A 21,515-nucleotide genomic window follows, 5' to 3' on the forward strand; every position below is an offset into this window, starting at 1 on the left:
CGTGCTTAATCCGATTTTGCGGTTCTTGTTTTCGAGCTTATTCCAGTGTTCAATTTTCGTTTCGCGCTTAATCCTTTTTTGCGGTTCTTGTTTTCGCGCTTATTCCAGTGTTCAATCTTCCTTTTGCAATTAATCTGTTTTGCGGTCCTTGTTTTCGCGCTTATTCCGGTGTTCAATTTTCGTTTCGCGCTTAATCAGTTTTTGTGGTTCTTGTTTTCGAGCTTATTCCAGTGTTCAATTTTCGTTTCGTGCTTAATCCGTTTTTGCGGTTCTTGTTTTCGAGCTTATTCCAGTGTTCAATTTTCGTTTCGTGATTAATCCGTATTTGCGGTTCTTGTTTTCGCGCTTATTCCAGTGTTCAATCTTCCTTTCGCGATTAATCTGTTTTGCGGTTCTTGTTTTCGCGCTTCCTCCAGTGTACAATTTTCCTTTCGCGATTAATTTGTTTTGCGGTTCTTGTTTTCGCGCTTATTCCGGTGTTCAATTTTCGTTTCGTGCTTAATCCGTTTTTGCGGTTCTTGTTTTCGAGCTTATTCCAGTGTTCAATTTTCGTTTCGCGCTTAATCCGTTTTTGCGGTTCTTGTTTTCGCGCTTATTCTAGTGTTCAATCTTCCTTTTGCAATTAATCTGTTTTGCGGTCCTTGTTTTCGCGCTTATTCCGGTGTTCAATTTTCGTTTCGCGCTTAATCATTTTTTGTGGTTCTTGTTTTCGAGCTTATTCCAGTGTTCAATTTTTGTTTCGTGATTAATCCGTTTTTGCGGTTCTTGTTTTCGCGCTTATTCCAGTGTTCAATCTTCCTTTCGCGATTAATCTGTTTTGCGGTTCTTGTTTTCTCGCTTATTCCAGTGTTCAATTTTTGTTTCGCGATTAATCTGTTTTGCTGTTCTTGTTTTCGCGCTTATTCCAGTGTTCAAGTTTCGTTTCGTGATTAATCCGTTTTTGCGTTTCTTGTTTTCGCGATTATTCCAGTGCTCAATCTTCCTTTCGCGATTAATCTGTTTTGCGGTTCTTGTTTTCTCGCTTATTCCAGTGTTCAATTTTTGTTTCGCGATTAATCTGTTTTGCGGTTCTTGTTTTCTCGCTTATTCCAGTGTTCAATTTTCGTTTCGCGATTAATCTGTTTTGCGGTTCTTGTTTTCGCGCTTATTCCGGTGTTCAATTTTCGTTTCGTGCGTAATCTGTTTTTGCGGTTCCTGTTTTCGAGCTTATTCCAGTGTTCAATTTTCGTTTCGAGCTTAATCCGTTTTTGCGGTTCTTGTTTTCGCGCTTATTCCAGTGTTCAATCTTCCTTTTGTAATTAATCTGTTTTGCGGTCCTTGTTTTCGCGCTTATTCCGGTGTTCTATTTTCGTTTCGTGCTTAATCCGTTTTTGCGGTTCTTGTTTTCGAGCTTATTCCAGTGTTCAATTTTCGTTTCGCGCTTAATCCGTTTTTGCGGTTCTTGTTTTCGCGCTTATTCCAGTGTTCAATCTTCCTTTTGCAATTAATCTGTTTTGCGGTCCTTGTTTTCGCGCTTATTCCGGTGTTCAATTTTCGTTTCGCGTTTACTCAGTTTTTGTGGTTCTTGTTTTCGAGCTTATTCCAGTGTTCAATTTTCGTTTCGTGATTAATCCGTTTTTGCGGTTCTTGCTTTCGCCCTTATTCCAGTGTTCAATCTTCCTTTTGCAATTAATCTGTTTTACGGTCCTTGTTTTCGCGCTTATTCCGGTGTTCAATTTTCGTTTCGCGCTTAATCAGTTTTTGTGGTTCTTGTTTTCAAGCTTATTCCAGTGTTCAATTTTCGTTTCGTGATTAATCCGTTTTTGCGGTTCTTGTTTTCGCGCTTATTCCAGTGTTCAATCTTCCTTTTGCGATTAATCTGTTTTGCGGTTCTTGTTTTCTCGCTTATTCCAGTGTTCAATTTTTGTTTCGCGATTAATCTGTTTTGCTGTTCTTGTTTTCTCGCTTATTCCAGTGTTCAATTTTTGTTTCGCGATTAATCTGTTTTGCGGTTCTTGTTTTCGCGCTTATTCCGGTGTTCAATTTTCGTTTCGTGCTTAATCCGTTTTTGCGGTTCTTGTTTTCGAGCTTATTCCAGTGTTCAATTTTCGTTTCGCGCTTAATCCGTTTTTGCGGTTCTTGTTTTCGCGCTTATCCCAGTGTTTAATCTTCCTTTTGCAATTAATCTGTTTTTCGGTTCTTGTTTTCGAGCTTATTCCAGTGTTCAATTTTTGTTTCGCGATTAATCTGTTTTGCTGTTCTTGTTTTCTCGCTTATTCCAGTGTTCAATTTTTGTTTCGCGATTAATCTGTTTTGCGGTTCTTGTTTTTGCGCTTATTCCGGTGTTCAATTTTCGTTTCGTGCTTAATCCGTTTTTGCGGTTCTTGTTTTCGAGCTTATTCCAGTGTTCAATTTTCGTTTCGCGCTTAATCCGTTTTTGCGGTTCTTGTTTTCGCGCTTATCCCAGTGTTCAATCTTCCTTTTGCAATTAATCTGTTTTGCGGTTCTTGTTTTCGAGCTTATTCCAGTGTTCAATTTTTGTTTCGCGATTAATCTGTTTTGCTGTTCTTGTTTTCTCGCTTATTCCAGTGTTCAATTTTTGTTTCGCGATTAATCTGTTTTGCGGTTCTTGTTTTCGCGCTTATTCCGGTGTTCAATTTTCGTTTCGCGCTTAATCCGTTCGCGCTTAAACCTTTCGCGTTTAATCCTGCGTTACTTTTCGCGATTCTCCTCTTTCGCGGTTATTCCACCATCCCCTTACGTTATAATAGTTTCATTTTTGTAATACGTACTGATAAACTTGTGTATTTAATATATAACTTGCAGTATGTATTACAATAGTCTCTCGAGAAACGAGAGTTCAATGCAGATAAATGGACCAAGGCTTATAGTGCATGTCTGGTGCACGAGAATGTTCCTTCACAAGTTTCAAAACCTCATCATTTACATTATCAGGGCGTCTACTCAGCGGGAGTTCCTTGAATTCCTGGAACTGTGCGTGAATTATTGGCTCCGGGAATTATGCGTGCCTGAATTTTTACTCCGTAGGCGTGAAAAATTACAACTTTTATTAATCCAAATCCTATTTTGAAATTTTTCATATTTATAAATGCCCTGAGGCAAGTTTTTCACAGTTTAGTTTTTATTTTTATCGAGGAAAAAAAAAAGAAACCTGCGTGTGAAAAAAAAATTCTCTCAATCCGTTTACTAGGTTGATTAGTTAATTTTGAGTTTGAAATTCTTATACAATTAAGAATTTTTCGTAAATTAATATATCCCATAATATTTGTGGTTGTGTTTGAAGATGTATTTAGAGTCTGAGTATGTGAAATGGCAAATGAAAAGTCTGAACGTTATATTAAATATTTTAAATGTATGTATCGTTTAATTAAATTGAATTAGAATTTTTGGGATACATTTGAATCACACAGATCCTTTATGTTGTTAATATACGTGTGTGTATGTGTTGGGGGGGGGGCGGGTGAAAGACTGTAATAAGTAAGGTTGAAATAAGGAAACATTTGTTTGGAATTTTTTGCCTTGAATTTTTTAAAAGTTCGCCTTGAAAACTGGAAATTATACTTAGTTTTATCAGTCAATAATGTCAAAAAGGTCAAGAAAAGTACATAAATTATGATTGTGGTCAAGAATTTTTGAATTTTTTTTTACAGTATAGTGAATTTACATTGTTATGTACCTGTACTCTGATTTGATAAAATTGAATCATTGGAAATCTAAAATTGAATTGAGTTGTGGTTAAGAATTCTTCACTTTGTTTCTTAATGAATAACATTCTTGTATGCTTGAAGTTTCGTAAGAATATTAAAGTAATGTGGCCATTCCCCATCGAGGTTGAAGTCTGAAGCATTAATTTTTACATGCATTAATAATTATAGCAAGTCTAAATCTTTTGTTAAAGTACAGCTTAAGTTCTCATCTTAACCGGCCTTGTGGTAGGGGTTTTTCATTGAATAAAAATATACATATTCTTAATTTCCAACTATACCTATGTAGGGAGTGATTAAATAAATGTTAAGAAAAGGGGAAGAAAGTCAAGAAAAAATCATGGAAAAGTCACGATTTTTGGACTTTTGGTAGACACCCTGTAGATTGACGACCCTGAGTATGAACTCGGGCCTTGAACTGCTGCAGAGAACACTGGCAGTATACAGTTTATCATTTTGTGGTTTTCTCTTTTAAGTACAAAATTGCATCATGAATTAGTTTTTTTCCAACCATGAAAGGCATTTCCATAACAAAGCCATTTTTTACAACCATTCTAGTTCGCTGTACTTTTTTATACTCTATCTGCACTCGCGCTTTAAGTTGGTTAGACGGTGCAACACCGACTCGTCTACTTCGCTCATTTGGTGTCAAGTAGTGTCTGCACCGTTTGCACCACGTTCTGGAGTGGTGTAGTGTGTGATGTATGATTACGTGGTGCGTGCTAACTAATCAACTGAACGTTTAAAGCAGCAGACAGGCATTTGTTGAATCTTCTGGACTTGAATTCCGCTGTTGGTCTACTTGGTTGAACGTCATTTCCTTGCACCAGCCTCACACCTGGATACACCTGCACTCAGGGTTGTGCACTTATGCGTAAAAAAAAAGGTTTTCTACATGACACGTAAATTACGCGTAAAATACGTAAAAATATGTAAAAAGCTGGAATGAAACACAAAACTTAAAAGAAAACAAAGTTTTTTGCGACGGTTATTGTGATGTATGTCAATTGGCAGTGACAAAACAAAAAAAGGCTTTAAAATTTTCCTTACGTATTTGTATGTGTTCTTGTATTGAAATTTTACAAGCTACCATGTTCATATTCACATCATAATTAGCCTATCCAAGTGTACAATACAGGCCTCCCCTATGGCGCAGTGGTATCGTCGTAGCCTTGTAATCAAGGGGTCTCGGGTTCGATTCCTTGTGGAGGCACATAGTGGTTCGGATCCCACTTTAAACTGTAGATCTAGTCCCGATTACACTTACATTGCACAAAGTGGACTTAAAACACCAACTCAATCAAGCAAGTGTACAATACGCATGAAAAGTAATTTGAAGCTGTTACTAAAACTTTAAAATCCAATCCAAATAAATTGTTGTTAATCGTTATACATCAATAGGTTTCTCCATTTTTAAAAATATGTGAAAGAACTAGGGCTGAGCCGATACCAATGCCGATGTATCGGTATCGGCCGATACCAGTGGTATAGGTTTCGAAAAGTATCGGTTGTATTTCTTCTACCGATACCAGCCGATACTTTTTCCGGCATTTTGGTCTTTCACGGGGTCCGCAAAATGCCGCGCGACACTTTCGCGGATTCTAATTATCAAAATTCAATATTTTTATTCTTATTTTGCACTACTTTTGCACGGAAAACTATATTTTGTGATTACATAATATCTATTTTAATATTCTGATGCAATTCTTGAATATTCTAAAGCAAATTTATTGGTAAATTAATGCATATAATTGGAGAATAATATTTAGGCACTAATATTGATCAATATTTGAAGAATTTTTAATTATTGCAATTTTCAAGTATCATTATCGGTATCGGTGGGAATCGGTAAGAGTATCGGTTTAAAGTAGAATCGGCTCAGCCCTAAAAAGAACAGTTATATTTTTAAAAATCTGTTAGTGAGAATGAAGGCGTGACGTGGCTGTGTAAACAATCTTCAGAAAATAATGATTATCTATTTTGTTACCAACTTGCTATAGTACTCGTCGAACAACAAAAGTCTGAGGAATGAAAATGAACAGTTCCCGACAATGCTGGTTCTCGGGTGAAAATCGTAGATCCAAGGCAGCGATAAGAGAATCGAGATATGGCACTATTCGCCGACGAAAGTACTATTCCACAACGTTGCCACTGCAAAGCTGACAGAACTGCAGGCATCCCCAGTTTGGGGGCGACGACAGGCCCTTTCTCTGTGTGGCTGTGGTAACATTTGAAAGCTTGACAGTCTGCACATTATGTTCATAAGATTTAATTATACAGGTGATGGCTGATGAGATACGTTGCACAACATTAGGCAATACACATGCAAATGGGTCTATTTAGTCTTTGATACTACTACTAGTACTACTTATAATAATAATAATGTTGGTCCAGGTTTCGAATCCCGGCTTGGGGCATGGATGCTTGTGAGTGTCCATTCATCAATTTCATCATATCATCACTCATCCTCATCTTCGCAAATTAGCCAAAAGTGGCACAAGATGTGAAGTAAAATAAAGCAAATCAATAATAATAATAACGTTATAATAATAATATTATTATTATAATTATTATTATTATTATTGGTACGTTTATCCTGGTACTTGCACCCCCCGAGACAAAAATTCGTGGTTGCGCCTCTAGTTAATAAATATACTTGTGTATGTGTCGGGGGGGGGGGGGTTAGAGGCTGTAATAAGTAAGGTTGAAATAAGGAAACACTTGTTTGGAATTTTTAGCCTTGAAGTTTTGGAAAGTTCGCCTTGAAAACCGGGAATTATACTTAAGTTTTATCATGCTCCTAGAGCAAGGTGTCTACCAGTCAGGAAAGTCAAGAAAAAGTCCATAAATTATGCTTGCTATTTTTTTTTTTTTTTTTTACAGTAGAGTGAATTTACGTTTTTATATACCTGTACTGGGATTTGATAAAATTGAAAATTTGGAAATCTAAAATTGTATCGAGTTTTGGTTAAGATTTGTTCATTTTGTTTCTCAAGAATTGCATTCTTGTATGCTTGAAGTTTTGTAAAAATATTAAAGTAATGTGGCAATTCTCCATCCAGGGTGAAGTCTGAAGCATTAATTTTTACATGCATTAATAATTACAGCAAGTCAAAATCTCTTGTTAAAGTACAGATTCAGTTTCCATCTTAACCGGATTTGTGGTAGTGGCTTTTCATTGAATAAAAATACGATATTTTCATATTTTCCAATTATACCTACGTATGGGTCGATTAAATAAATGTTAAGAAAAAAGGGGGAAAAGGTGAAGAAAAAAATCATGGAAAAAGTCACGATTGTCGATTTGTTATATTCAACCAATGCTTGAATGGTACTTGCCAATGGCTTTTTCATTAGGTAACAAAAAAAAAAAAAATTACGTTCTTTTCAAAGTATTTATTGAATGAAATCAACATGCTGAACACGAATATACCATTAATTTTTCCCAAACGTCGATACTTTTTCATATTTTATGGATTTTTGAAAATTTTGGAATTTACCGCTCTTCCTGGCTATCGTAGCAGTTCAAAGCAATTAGCAGCAGATGGCGGTGAGATACAGTTTCAAGTTCGTTAATATAACACTAGAAGGTCTCAATACATCGAAATATTTAACAAGCCATGATAATATATCGATATTTCCTCACAAAATGGCTTCCTGTTGTTTGAGAATGTACCTGGAGTTCTGTGGTTTTAAATACAGTTGATTTTTGTCTTTTCAGTGAAAAATGGCAGTATCCAGAGGTAAATTGCCAGCAGACACGTTTTGTTATGTTTGTGGACATTATATCGGATCCAAAGAAGTAAAAGATAAGATTGTGTTTGGGACAAAGTTCTGTGATGCTTACAAGCTTATACCGTGTTTGTTACAACCTGTCCCCTTTCCCGCGCTAGGGAGCGTTCGACAGTTTCGGTCCCAATGAGAAACGAGGAAAAAATCGTCTGCTGGGCAGCGAGGAGCGAATGGAAGCCAGAAAAGAGACGCTTACGTAGACGCTGTTGCGACGTTACGTATTTTAATTGGCTGCCTGGCTTTGACTTTCCCCAGCACCGAGAAAATCCAGGGAGCAACTAGCGCGGGAACCGGGACAGGTTGTAACAAACGCGGTATACTTCGAAGCACCGGTTGGAAGATCATGAGCTTCTCATGTGCCTTGTGGTAGCTTTCGTTCTACTTTAGAGGGTTCGCTACGTAGAAAAAGAAACTGTATGTCATTTGCAATTACCTGAATATGGAGAGAGTCTACAAATTATCACGATAATTGCTACTTTTGTATGGTGGACATTACACATTATAAAAGCGCAGAGAACAGAAAAAATATTCCATATCCTAGCATACCATCATCCATTGCTCCAGTACTGCATAGTGAGGGCCTGCCAATTCCATCGCCACCTAAATGTGCTACTTCTGTAGAGGAAGTAAAAAAATCAATTGACGACAGTAATTTCAGCATTACTGATGAGAGCATTTCAAAGGAACCACATCCACAATGAACAAGAATTGGATGACCTTATAAGGGATTTACAACTAACCAAATCAAAGGCTGAACTACTGGCATTCCGTCTTAAGGAATATAATTTGCTTGATAAATCCTGCAAAATAATAAAATACATGGAAAGGCATAAGGATTTTGCATACTTCTACCAAATGGAAGAAAACCTTTGTTATTGTGGTGATATTAATGGTCTCTTTGAGCACATAAAGATTCCTCATGAACCAGACCAGTCGCGTCTATTTATAGATAGCTAAAGTAAAAGTCCTTCTGCACAATGGGAACAAGTTTCCTTCCATTCCAGTAGCTCATTCTGTTCATTTCAAAGAAACTTATTATTATGCCCTCTAATACAAAGCGAATATTCTGAAAAATCCACAAGTGCCCATCCAGTTTCACAACCACCAGTGTGTCCAGAAACCAGCCTCTGGTGGGCATTACGAATTTGATGCTACTAATGAATTCAGTAGTATACAGTATGAAATGCCGGATTTCGTAATTGTTAGGGACACAAATTTATGGTAAATAAAAACTGAGGAGACCGGTAAATAAAAGGTTAGATCAGCGGTATATACTAGCGTTGGAAAAAAAAATTGGCACACACTTTTGCATCATGAGAGGAAACAACATACAAAAGAGCTATAAATTGATAAACTATTTCTTCATTTTTATATACTGTACACATACACAAGTACTTAGCTGTCCAACCAAAAAGAAAACATCAACACAAAATCACTTCATTTCTAAAAGGCATATTCGGGGAAAGAAAGGAATGCAGCTTGACAGGGAGCGAAGTTTTCGAACTGAGATCATGTGCAGCGTCTTCCTGATGTGATCGAAGATAAAACGTTCTTCAGCTGCAAGTGGTAGGAAACTTTAGGCAAACGTTTCGTTACAAATGGACAGTTTGCGCGCACAACCTCGATTGCCGGTTTTTGCGTGTTTTCTACTTAATTTGATGATATTTTACGGTTATATCGCGAAAAAGCGTCCATTTCGTGGAAAAGCACACATTTCGCATTACTTCGCGAATAACACTCATGCATATTTCATCATTCGGGGTGTAGTTACGTGCAGAATGTTGAAAATTGCATCTTTTTTTCACATTTCGCGATTTCGCGCATCGCGAAAATTTAATGTCCCTAGTAATTGTGCTGTTCCAGACCGGGAGAGAGAAGAATCAAGAAAAAGATTCCAGCAAATTCGACAATTGCAAAATCAAAAATGCCTATCTCAAAAATGGGCGCAATGAAATTCTCTCTCGCGAGAATTATAATCTCGACATAGCACAGGATGGTTATCTCAAATTATATGGTGCATACACTCCATGCAAGAGAGTGACTGAGGGAAACAGATGTATACTACAATCCCAGCGAATTCAAGTCGCACAGACCTATATTTGTCATCAACACATCGAAAAGAAAACAAGTGGTGGTCAATGATAGAACTAATATCAAGATTGTGAGCGATTTCCATGAGCCCCTGCCCGACAACACTTTGTGTAGTGTTATTCTTATCGCAGAGAAGACTTTTGTATATGATGTTAAGAATGAGCGAGTCACAGAACAATTTTAATACACAAACTCCTAAGTCCAGTTGCCGAGAATCGAACCCAGGATTCTCTTAATTTACTAGGCCACAACATTAATACACTGCTGTCTGAGAACAATTTTAATACAGAAACTCTAAGTCCAGACAGGGTATCCTCTCCCGGGAATTAAACTAGGAGCCCTTAATTTACTAGACAACACTGGCATAATACTATGAAGAAAAACTCACTCAAGCCAATAATTTTGACTAACTATGCATGCGCTTAAGCAACATAGTCCTCACAGCTTCATCTTGGGTAAGTATTCTGCTACACAGTCTGTCTACCCTAAGTGGGGGTTTTAAACGTACCTATGCCACTGCTGCTGCTGTCGACTCTGTCCACGTAGGTATTATTACGATTCCCCCGTGCAACTAGTTGAGTGCAGTCCTCCATCGATCCACACCGTGTAGATATTATTACGAGAGACCCCAGCGAGTGGAGTTATTGCACCGTACATATTATTACAAAGCACGAGTTTCTACTCAACAGGCAACTCTGGCCGACCGGTCAATACAGCTGAACTGTCACGCGAGCTCGCCCGGTCATTATCACCCAACCAATCAACAGGGTCACATGACCCTGGCCCTTATACTAGGATCACAATCTAAACCCCCTTGGATCTAATAGTAGGATGAGCACAGGATTTTTACACTTATAGATTAGCTAAATCCACCAGCTTAATTTTAATCAAAATAGATCCTGATTTTAATCATCTTAGTACTAGGATGATTTAGCCCCTTGGACCTCGTACTATGATGAGCATAGGATTAGGCAATTTGTTACACTTATAAATTAGCTAACTCCACCAGAAGATACAAAAATATAGCTTAATTTTAATCAAAAATAGGCCCTGATATTAGGATGACGGTGAATTCCCCAAACTCCTCTACTGTTTGGATAGTACCTCTAAAGCTTTAAATCTCATACGTCAAATGTTTCCTAAGTTATTTGAAGCAAAAGTAAAAAGGTGGAATTTTACCGAGCCTCAGAGTAGAGTGATGCTACAATCTATACAATCTAAAGAACTTGTAGATGTAATGACACTTGAAGCCTTTAGAATGATGGTGCAATGGTTTTTGGACAACAAAAGAAGTGATAACTATATAGAACTGGTTGAGAATTTGATACAGAGTTGGAGTTACCATGTCCTTGGGTGTAGAATCAAAATACACGATTTACTCGTATTCTCTCATATAGATTTCTTTATACAAAATTTAGGAGATGTCAGCGAGGAACATGGTGAACGCTTCCATCAGGATATTCAGCTTATGGAAAGGTATCAGGGACATTGGGATTGTGCTATGATGGGGGGACTATGAATGGGGTGTATATATAGTGCATGAAGAGAGGCGTGAAGATCATAAAAGGAGGAGCCGTTCTCATGTACATATTTGAAAAATGACATTATTGTATTGAAAACCTTTGTTTGTAATTATTTAAACCATTAAAGAGTGTATTGTATTTTAGGTTTCTCTGTATGTGTCTAGTTACGTTCAATTAAACACGTTATTTTGCTTATTCTTAAGATAAAATTGATAATTCATTATTACATCCCAAATATTGACATTGGAGAAAAAACACTTTTGTAATCATAATCAGGATCATGTAATTAAGCAATAAACACTAAAAAATAAGATAAACAAAAACTTGGCGAAAGTTTGTTATGTAATAATTATTAGAATTAATTCACAGTTCAAGCATGATTGTGGTAACACTGAATCCAGGACATCAATCAGAGAGAAAAACAGAGAAAAAATAAACTCGTGATCGGAAATAGAATAAGCACAGCTAATTGGCCACAGTGACAGCGCAACCTGTTCCGGAGCTCCCAATCATGGGAAATAAATGTGCTACATATAGCGTACACGGGTACTGCTATGAACTTGAATGAAACCGAGGGCGACATCTCTGAGCTGCCCGTGGCAACTAAGAACACTACTTTGTCGGGAAATCACGTTCTTTTTAATTAGGCAGGGTGACGCTGATTGATGTCTACACCTTGAAGTAGACGCACGCGAAACTTCGTTTGCGAACTGGTTTTTACAATTCGCAAGGTCTTTCGGATTGAGATGGCAAAACTGTGGTCTGGGTCCGCTGGGGAATAAACAAGCATAAAAGAGGAGTAATTACAATAATTACAGCGCGCGAAAAGAAAAGCGAAATAGAATAGGCAAAGTTCAAGAGAATTAGAGTGAAAGGAACAATTAAAGATAAAACCTGCAAAAACAAAGAGCTCAAGTATGAAGCACAAAAAATAAAGGGTAATTAAAAAAAAAAGGATCTAAAGTACAAAACATGAAAAAGTAATAAAAAACAAAATATAAAAGAGAATAAGGAAATTACAAACAGCAGAAAAGAACAGCTAAAGTACGAAATTTAAAAAAGAAATAATTAAAGTACAAAATATAAAAACATTAGCACACTACGAAACGCAAGGAAGAACATGTAAAGTGCAAAACGTAAGAAATAAATAAGTAAAGTATGAAATATAAAAAAGGAACAAGGAAACGAAACGTAACGTAAGAAGAAGTCGGTAAAGCAGAAAACGGAAAAGAAGAAAGAAACAGTTGTTGAGGATATCTCCCCACAAGAAATTGTACCATTTATACGAGTCGTCAGTCATTATCATTTTAAAATGTTAGCACTTTCAACTTTCTAAGAGACTTATTTCCTCTTATACCTTGCATTGGACCTCTCCGTGTTGCGATCGGCATTCGATTGCTAGAAACAAGATCATTAATGCACACAGCTAGAGGTACACACTCTGATGTATTGCATATCCAAGCTTATTACTCAAGTCTGCAGGAGCAAGCTACCCCCTTCCCCCCAAGTGGGTACATTTGTCAACCTGGCACTGCCATTGATTCATCCGCTAAGCTAATGATGCGTTTCGTTACGGTTATCGGGGCCCTCGCTATTAATCTTTGTGATTACATTATTACCGTGCGTTTCTTATCGCCTATCCAGGTTCGGGTAAGAGAAATTCAGCCGTTTTAGGACCGTGTTGGCAAGGAATCTCTCAATCCGGACAGAGCATAACATGTGAAGGTAGTGAAATCAATTGAAGGGAACTAATTACGCTACAGTATGAACAGAATTTCAACCACTTACCACATGAATGTAAAGTCATGGTAGCAACGTGACATATAATACTGGGGAAACTAATACTGGTGCAGCCGACCTCCAAAATGGAGTGGTTAGCAGAGCGCGCTACGACGCCAGGGGTCTCGGGTTCGAATCCCGGCCTGGGCATGGATGTTCTTTGTGAGTGTCCCTTCAACAATTTCATATCATCACTCATCCTCATCATCATCAAAATAAAATAAACCAAATCAATTAATCAATCAATATAGCACCTACGTTGAATACTATACTTTATCATACTATATATTACTACAGGGAAAGAATCTTGCACAGCTACCATTGGAACAACCAATAGAATTACTCAGAAGCTACTGACTTCGTTCTTACAACGGTTAGAGAGTAGGGAAGCAGAAAGATAAAAGATAATTGGTAGTAAACAAAGACTTATTTATGGGGGTCCAACCCCCCCCCCCCCAACCACCACCCGAAAATCTTAACAAGTAAAGAAATGAATGCTTGTTTAGCACTTCTTGTACAATCGAGGATTATTTATTTCTGCCGAACTTACTGGAAGGCAAATATTAGATTGCGATCGTACGGCTCTAAATGCCATTACCAAAGAAGATTTGTGATAATATGCAGAATTATTGTTCAGGAACTTTACTTTTCGTCGACTGGGTCTAATATTCTTTTTGATATTGAATAAATATTGAATTCTTTACCTATTTGACATTAAGTTCCTTGACAGGCAGTTGTTTTTATGCAAATTTTAGCGATCTTACTTAATTACACATAAGGCAGATAATGAATACTTGCTGTTATGTCTCTATTCTTATGCTGTCTTTTTAACATGTTCATGTAGTAATAGCAAAACAGCAATAATTAATTTACATATTTTAGTTAATATTGTTTTAATTAGTTTAATTTAATTATTACAATTATTTTAATTTAAACATTTGATTATTACAATTTCTGAGATACCCTACTTGCTTCGGACCCCCTCCCTCGAAATATAAGATACGTGCCTATAACATTTTGTAAAAGAAAGAGGATAGTTCTGATTAAGACGCTGGATAAACACCGGAAATGTCGATCCACCCAGCGAATTGATCTGGGACAGTTTACATCTAAAGAAAGAGCGTTTGCCACTATAGTGGAACCACAAGGAAAGAAACCTGCGCAGAACCTCATCGCGGTGGAGGGTGGGGAAAAGAACAGGGCGAAGGAGCCTTCGGCGCGGCAGTGTTGCCAGACCTATTGATTTCGCTGGAGAATTCCTTAATAAACTATTGGTATGGAACCTCCAACGGGCTGCTCAAAAAACACGTTTCCTCCTCATTTTACTTGAACATGGAGGGGAGAGTGGAACTCCACTCAGCCATGAAAAGTGCTGTTTGAACTGTGAAATTATGCTAAATGATACTCAATTGTGCTAGAACATTATTTTATTACTATTAGTACATTACTATTTTTAGATGGTTGTATTTTATCCCACCCGAAAGTCTATTTCTATTTTAGTTATTTTACGTCGCTTTTGTGCCTCTACGGGTAAGTACGATAATATGGATGAATGAATGAAGTGACACAAACACAGTGAAACGTCCTTGCCTTTAGAAACACTGACTTCGTAGCGTGGGCAAAATATTTTAAACATGTGTGTGTGTATGTATATATATATATATATATATATATATATATATATATATATATATATATATATATATATATATAATTATATAATGTATATATATTGAATGCAGCAACATAGAGGCAGCATAACTGACAAATAAAGGATGTGAGTGTTAATAACAAGAAAGTTGCTAGAGAAACATTCATCGGATTGAAAATACTTAATTTTCTATCCTTAATATACTATTCTATACTTAATTTTCTACAAAATTATATAGCGGCATGGACGTCCAGAAAGAAGTGCAAAGGATGGTCGCCACCCCCCTCCCCTTCTGGAAAATCAATGTTGACATAAAAGTATTATTTCAGATGTATGAGTTGATTTCAGTCACAGTAATTTACATCCACTATTATAATAGGGATGTATGAACGTGATAATTTCGAACTCAAGTGGCGTTTTCTGAGAGGGCAACATTATTACGGGGTAATATGCCTCGTTTACCCGCCTGATAAAAATACGTTGTTTCCGCCTCGCTGGAAAAAAAATCTGCGGAAATCCCCTTGTAAGCACGCTTGTGCCGCCCCCCGTCCCCGAGAACGTCGTTCATCCGCTACTATTAGATCATCGGATTTTGTAGCAGATCGTTTGGTTTCCCAAGGAACAATCTCCCGATTTTTCAAGTCTGACCTGGCAACACTGCCCCGAGCACCGACAACGGCAGGGAAGATGCGCGAACGCTTTTGACGGAAGGTTTTTTTCCTTATGGTCGAGCTATACGACACACCGAGACATGCTTGAGAGTGAAATTTCAACTGCCTCTATCTTTCCGTCTGCAGTGTCAGAAGAAGCTGCAATCGAGTTGTAAGATTCCATGGGAGGGCATGCGATCGGGTACCAAGTAACAGGAAAGGGAATAACCGTCTTTTGTAATCTATTTTGCGAGGGCGTGGGATTCCGTGTGGGTGGCGACAGGCGGGGTCGCGTTACACATGAACGATTCGGACCTCGTCGGCGTCACGATCGGGGGGACAGGGTCTTTCATCGCGGCGTTATTAGTTGGGGAATCATCTCGGAAGGGGGAGTGGTCGGACGTGAGGGCAGAAGACCTCACAACCGGCACCAAGGTGTTTCTGCCTCGTCGTAAGTGGTTGCGGAGGATAAGCCCAAAGATATCAATCGGAGAGAGGTTGGAGCTTTTCCTCGGTAATTGAAGTCCACTTTATGCACAGAAACTAAGGCGATGTGCTATTTGCTCCGACTGCAGGACGGCATAGGTTCAAGTACGCCTGAGTTCAATATCTGGGTTTTCGGCCTATGTATAGGACCGGTCACAATCTACCATCGTGAGGCAATTGGAGAGCTACGTGTGAATAGCGTAACCCGGTCACGGATATCTCCTATAACGGCTGGGGGTTCGACGTGCTGACCCCACGTCAACCCATTACCGTTTGAAGATCTCCACACCTCTATGTAGGATTGTGGGTGGGTGAGTGGCAGTCGGGAGAATGGCCAAATCCCTACAAGGGCTGTGGAGTCACGGGTTATTTATTTATTATATAGCCTATGTTTATGCATATAAAGGCTAATTTGGGCTGGGCCTACAGTTTAAAGTGGGATCCGAATCACTATGTGCCTCCACCGGGTATTAAACCCGGGTCCCCTTGATTACAAGGCGGCGACGAAATTTAAGAAATGAATACTCTGGCTTCCTTCGAATCTTATGACGAAGGAAGAGCTTATGTATGAAGAACTTTGAATCATCTCTGAGCCAACCTCCGCAGCGGAGTAGTTTCCGGCGCGTTACGACGCCAGGGATCCCAGCTTGGGCGTGGGTGTTTTGTGAGTGTCCCTTCATTAATTTCATCATATCAATACACATCTCCATCTTCGCGATTAGCCAAAAGTGGCAAAAAAGAGAAGTACAATGGACCAAATCAATCATTTCTGAAGGCACAGTATGTTAAGGAACATGAGTACAGCCACCACCAATAATAATGGGACACACACATATCCTGAAATTAGCTTACCTGTCACGTGAGTTACACTTGTTGACTATCTCTAAGGCGATGAGCAAACCTGAACCAAAGAATCAGTTTTCAATAGCAGGTTCGATCATCACCGTAGAGTTAGGCAACACCCACACATTACGTGTTACAGTGAAGCTAGTATTTCATGTTGTATCGATAGTAACTGTACATTTCGTTTTGTCGGTTATTGGAAACTCAGCAATTTACAGTGTAATTCAAAATGAATGGAGCAACTTTACACAGTTATTATGACGTTACTATTTATGATAGAAAAAAAAAAGACAAGGCATCAATATAAAGAAAAACTCTGGAAGTTTTATTCCCACTTAGCGGGCTTATTCTGCTTAGCCGATGCTCCACCAGGATCGCCAGTGTCGCAAAGTGGCTAATGACCAGTAGATGCCGTATTGTGTGTTGGAGCTATCGAGAACCGATTCAATCACAATCGTGCAAAGACATTTCCGCATGCTTTTCGGTAGTAATGCGTATGTTTCACCCTTCCGAAAGATTTGCCAAAGTTACAAATGCGAACTGTTAGTGCCTTCGAAACCGTTGACAACGACTTGCTGACTCGTGCATAGCAAGTACTTGATTATCGTTTGGACCTTTTCCGCATTACACGTGGTTCCCATGTTGAATCTTTATAATGTGAGTCATGAGAGTAAAACTTCCAGAGTTCTTCTTTATATTGATACCTTGTCTGATTTTCTGTCATAAATAGTAACGTCATAATAACTGTGTAAAGTTGCACCACTCATTTTGAATTACCCTGTATATTAAATTAGCTCCTAAGGAAGCTTGTAGCTTTCCTGTAGGAGGAGTGGTGACAGAACTCATTAATTTATATGAATATGGCCACATTGGAGATTTATTAATTTGTAAATCCAAGGAAAGAACAAGGAGAAACAATTCATGATTTTACAGCAGGAACTTGTCAGTATGCACCGGAAAAGTTGGATGACATATTGATTTGGTACAATTCAGCGCATGGCTGCATTCTTGGTGTTTCATTACACTGGTCTACGTCCATTTTGCTGACTGGAGTCTGATGGTTGTTCTTTAGTAATTCGAGGGTGGTAAATCCAAAACCGAAATCCGTTTTTTTCTATCACGTCAGGTTTCGGAGGAAAATAGAAAATTATCTAATATTAGGGATGTATATTTAGAGCAATGAAACAACGTAGTCCGTAAAGAGGTCACAAGATGGCAGCACATGGAACATTATAGTGATTATTATTTAAATCAGTTATTCGAACATTGTTAACCTCAAAACAAAGGACAAATATTACTAACTTAGTAAGGAAAGCGTATAGTGCATATTTCGGGATTAAATTGGGTGACCAAGATAAATCCTGGGCACCTCATAAAGTATGCAGGACCTGTGTAGAAAAGAAGGAAAGAAATATGTTAGCGTCTGGAACAACCTTCATGTATCTGGACAGAGATAGGCATGTATTAAGATATTTTCAAAGGGACGAAGAATATGTGTATTGTACAGATGTGAAGGGACTAATTGAAGCTATGGGATGTACGTATAATGCAGAAGAATGGAGGCTTTTTATTGATAGCAAGAGGAGTTTGAAGTGTGTGTTGATACGTAATGGCAATAAGTTAGCATCCATTCCTGTTGGCCACTCCGTACATTTGAAGGAAAGCTACGAAACAATGAAAGAACTGCTTCGAAAGAAAAAAAGTATGCAAATGACAGTTGGCTTGTGTGTGAAGATCTCAAGGTCATTTCAATGTTACTTGGTCAACAAGCAGGTTTCACGAAATATCCATGCTTTTTGTATTTATGGGACAGTCGAGCAAGGAACGAACATCGGGTACGAAGACTGTGGCCAGCCAGGAAAAGCTTTGAAGTCGGGGCGAAAAACATCCAGAACAAGCCGCTTGTTGATCCTAAGGAAGTGTTACTTGCTCCACTGCACATTAAGTTGGAATTAATGAAGCAGTATGTAAAAGCTCTGGATAAGAATGGGGCTTGCTTTAAATACATTTGCTCAAAATGTCCTGCATTGACGCATGAGAAAGTAAAAGCAGGTATTTTGATGGTCCTCAGATAAGGATGCTAATGGAAGATGAAGAATTCTTACAAACAATTAACCACACAAAGAAAGATGTATGCTGTGCATTTTCTGATGTCAATACAAACTTTCTTGGAAACTTCAGGGCGCACAACTACGAGGTTCTAGTTGAAAATTTGTTGGTGACGTTTCAAAAGTTAGGAGTAAATATGAGTGTCAGGCTTCACTTCCTGCACAGCCGCTTAGATGTATTTCCGTCCAATCTTGGTGCCGTAAGTGAAGAACAGGGCGAACGCTTCCACCAAGACATAAAAGCCACGGAGCACCGATATCAGAGGAGATGGAATGAAAACATGATGGCCGACTATTGCTGGTGCTTGCAGCGTGACGTTCCTGAGGCCACGTACTCCAGAAAATCAAAGAAACGAATAATTTTGCCTAAGTAGGTATGCATGTTGTGCTATTCTGTGGTGTATGTTAAGTTTAGCATAAGTACAGGCATCAGGTGCTGACTGTATGTGCTCGTGAAACAAATTGATCAATTTGCCGGAATTACCTAAACTTTTTGTTCATTAAGAACTCCCTATTGAGAAAATAGAAACGTATGTTTGTTAAACAACGTGACGTGATACTCTGATTGAACATCTGACTACGTCGCATTCTCTTTGCAAGTGCTGTTGGAATGTAGCCGGATATAATTTTCTGAAAATTTTGAAATGTGACTTGTCAAACAATGCAACTTAATACCTGTTATCAGCTCCGCCACCTTATGTATAGTCCTATAATTTCATTATGTGCAGATATCTATATGGAAAATTGTTGGAGTTTAGCCCAGTATTATAATATTGTGAAAATTTTCAAATGTGATTTGTGAAAAATTGTGACGTGATACACTTTTTCTGACTACATATTTGGAATCAGCGACCTCAAATTATATAGAATCAGTTATAATATGTAAGTCAGCAGAAAAAGAAATTTCATTATGTGCAGATATCTATAAGAAAATTGTTGGAGTTTAGCCCAGTATTATAATATTGTGAAAATTTTCAAATGTGATTTGTGAAAAATTGTGACGTGATACACATTTTCTGACTACATATTTGGAATCAGCGACATCAAATTATATAGAATCAGTTAAAATATCTAAGTCAACAGAAAAAGAAATTTCATTATGTGCAGATATCTATATGAAAAATTGTTGGAGTTTAGCCCAGTATTATAATATTGTGAAAATTTTCAAATGTGATTTGTGAAAAATTGTGACGTGATACACATTTTCTGACTACATATTTGGAATCAGCGACCTCAAATTATATAGAATCAGTTAAAATATCTAAGTCAGCAGAAATCTTTTTTTCATATGTAGACCAGTGTTATCACTTGCATACATTTGAACTCGTACTGCTGGCTTAGGCCAGCGTACGAACCATTTCCTTCTATACTTTAGATAAAGTATTTAATTGGTTTAGTTAAATAGGATCATGTCAATTATTATGTGGGGGTTGCACCATGTTTTGTGTGTAATTAATCACAGAATAAATCATTGTTTTCTTAATGTATATTCTTAAACTGAATGTCTGGGCTATCATTCAACTGAGGGTTCCTATTATCCATGTTGAAGAGTATAATATTTTCTTGTGTGGTAGTTATTCAATTTTTTAAAATTCGATCGAACCGTTTTTTGTTAATTTTGAAGGTGCAATGGAAGCAATTTGTCTTAGAACGTAAAGTAAACATGTAACAGGTCGAGCCAAGGCAGGTTAATCCCTCTGGAAGACAAATAAAGCATTATGCACTAAACACAATAGATAATTCCAAACTGTTCCTGATAGCAAAAGTAAATAGCGTATCGTTCCCAAGGTATTGGGTAAGAAGTATAAAGTCTTAGCATAGCAGGAAGCAGAGAAAGGAATGCAGAATAAGTAATTAGGCAAACGTTAGGTGAGTGTTGGGATTGTCAGGAGGTGTGATCAGTTGGCGAGAATAGGAGAGAGAGTAATGTCTGCGGATTGTGAGAGAAAAGCAAAGAGGAGAACGATTATTGGACGATGGTGTGTGATAGATTCGATGTCTGACAGAGAGGTCAGACAAGTGATAGTTGAGAGGACAAGTGTAGGAACAATCTTCATCTATTTGTAAGGCAAGTAATATCCTTTTCTTAACCAATCCATATCGGTTCAGCCATGGAGAGTATAAAACCCATATCTAATCTAAGTTAATTTCTATCGCCATTCCTTTAAAAGGTAACCTCTTGCATTTATCACATTTAGGACAAGCGAGTGATAACCATCTGAGAGATGAATGAGAAATAACTACATCACCCCATTCAATCTAGAGGTTCTTGGTTCGATCCCAAACGCAGCATGGGAGTTGCGTTACGATAGTGTGTTTTCCTGCGGACAGTGGAAGAAGTAAGTGATTGATTGATTTGGTATTTTAAGTCCACTTTATGCACAATAAGGCTAATCGGGACTGCACCTACAGTTTAAAGTGAGATCCGAACCACTATGTGCTTCCAGCGGGTATCGAACCTGCGACCCCTTGATTACAAGGCAACGACGCTACCACTGCGCCATCGGGGAGACCCTGGTTGATTTAGTTTATTTTACTTCGCTTTTCTGCGGCTTTTGGCTAATTGCAAAGATGGGAATAAGTGATGATATGATGACATTGATAAATGGACACTCACAAAACACCCATGCCCAAGCCGAGATTCGAACTCGGGAGCTAGGGATGGCCAGATCCGGATCCTAGCGGATCCGAGATCCGGATCCGGTTGGTTCCGGATCCTAAGGATCCGGATCCTAATTTTTTCGGATCCGGAATTTTCAGATCCGGATCCGGTACTTTCGGATCCGGATCCAGAACTTTCGGATCCGGATCCAGAACTTTCGGATCCGGTACTTTTGGATCCGGATCCGTTTTTTCATCTCACATGCGCTTCTTTGGAAAGTAAGAAT

The sequence above is a fragment of the Lepisma saccharinum genome, chromosome 4 (assembly GCF_977018435.1).
Source record: "Lepisma saccharinum chromosome 4, izLepSacc3.1, whole genome shotgun sequence".
Classification (NCBI taxonomy): domain Eukaryota; kingdom Metazoa; phylum Arthropoda; class Insecta; order Zygentoma; family Lepismatidae; genus Lepisma; species Lepisma saccharinum.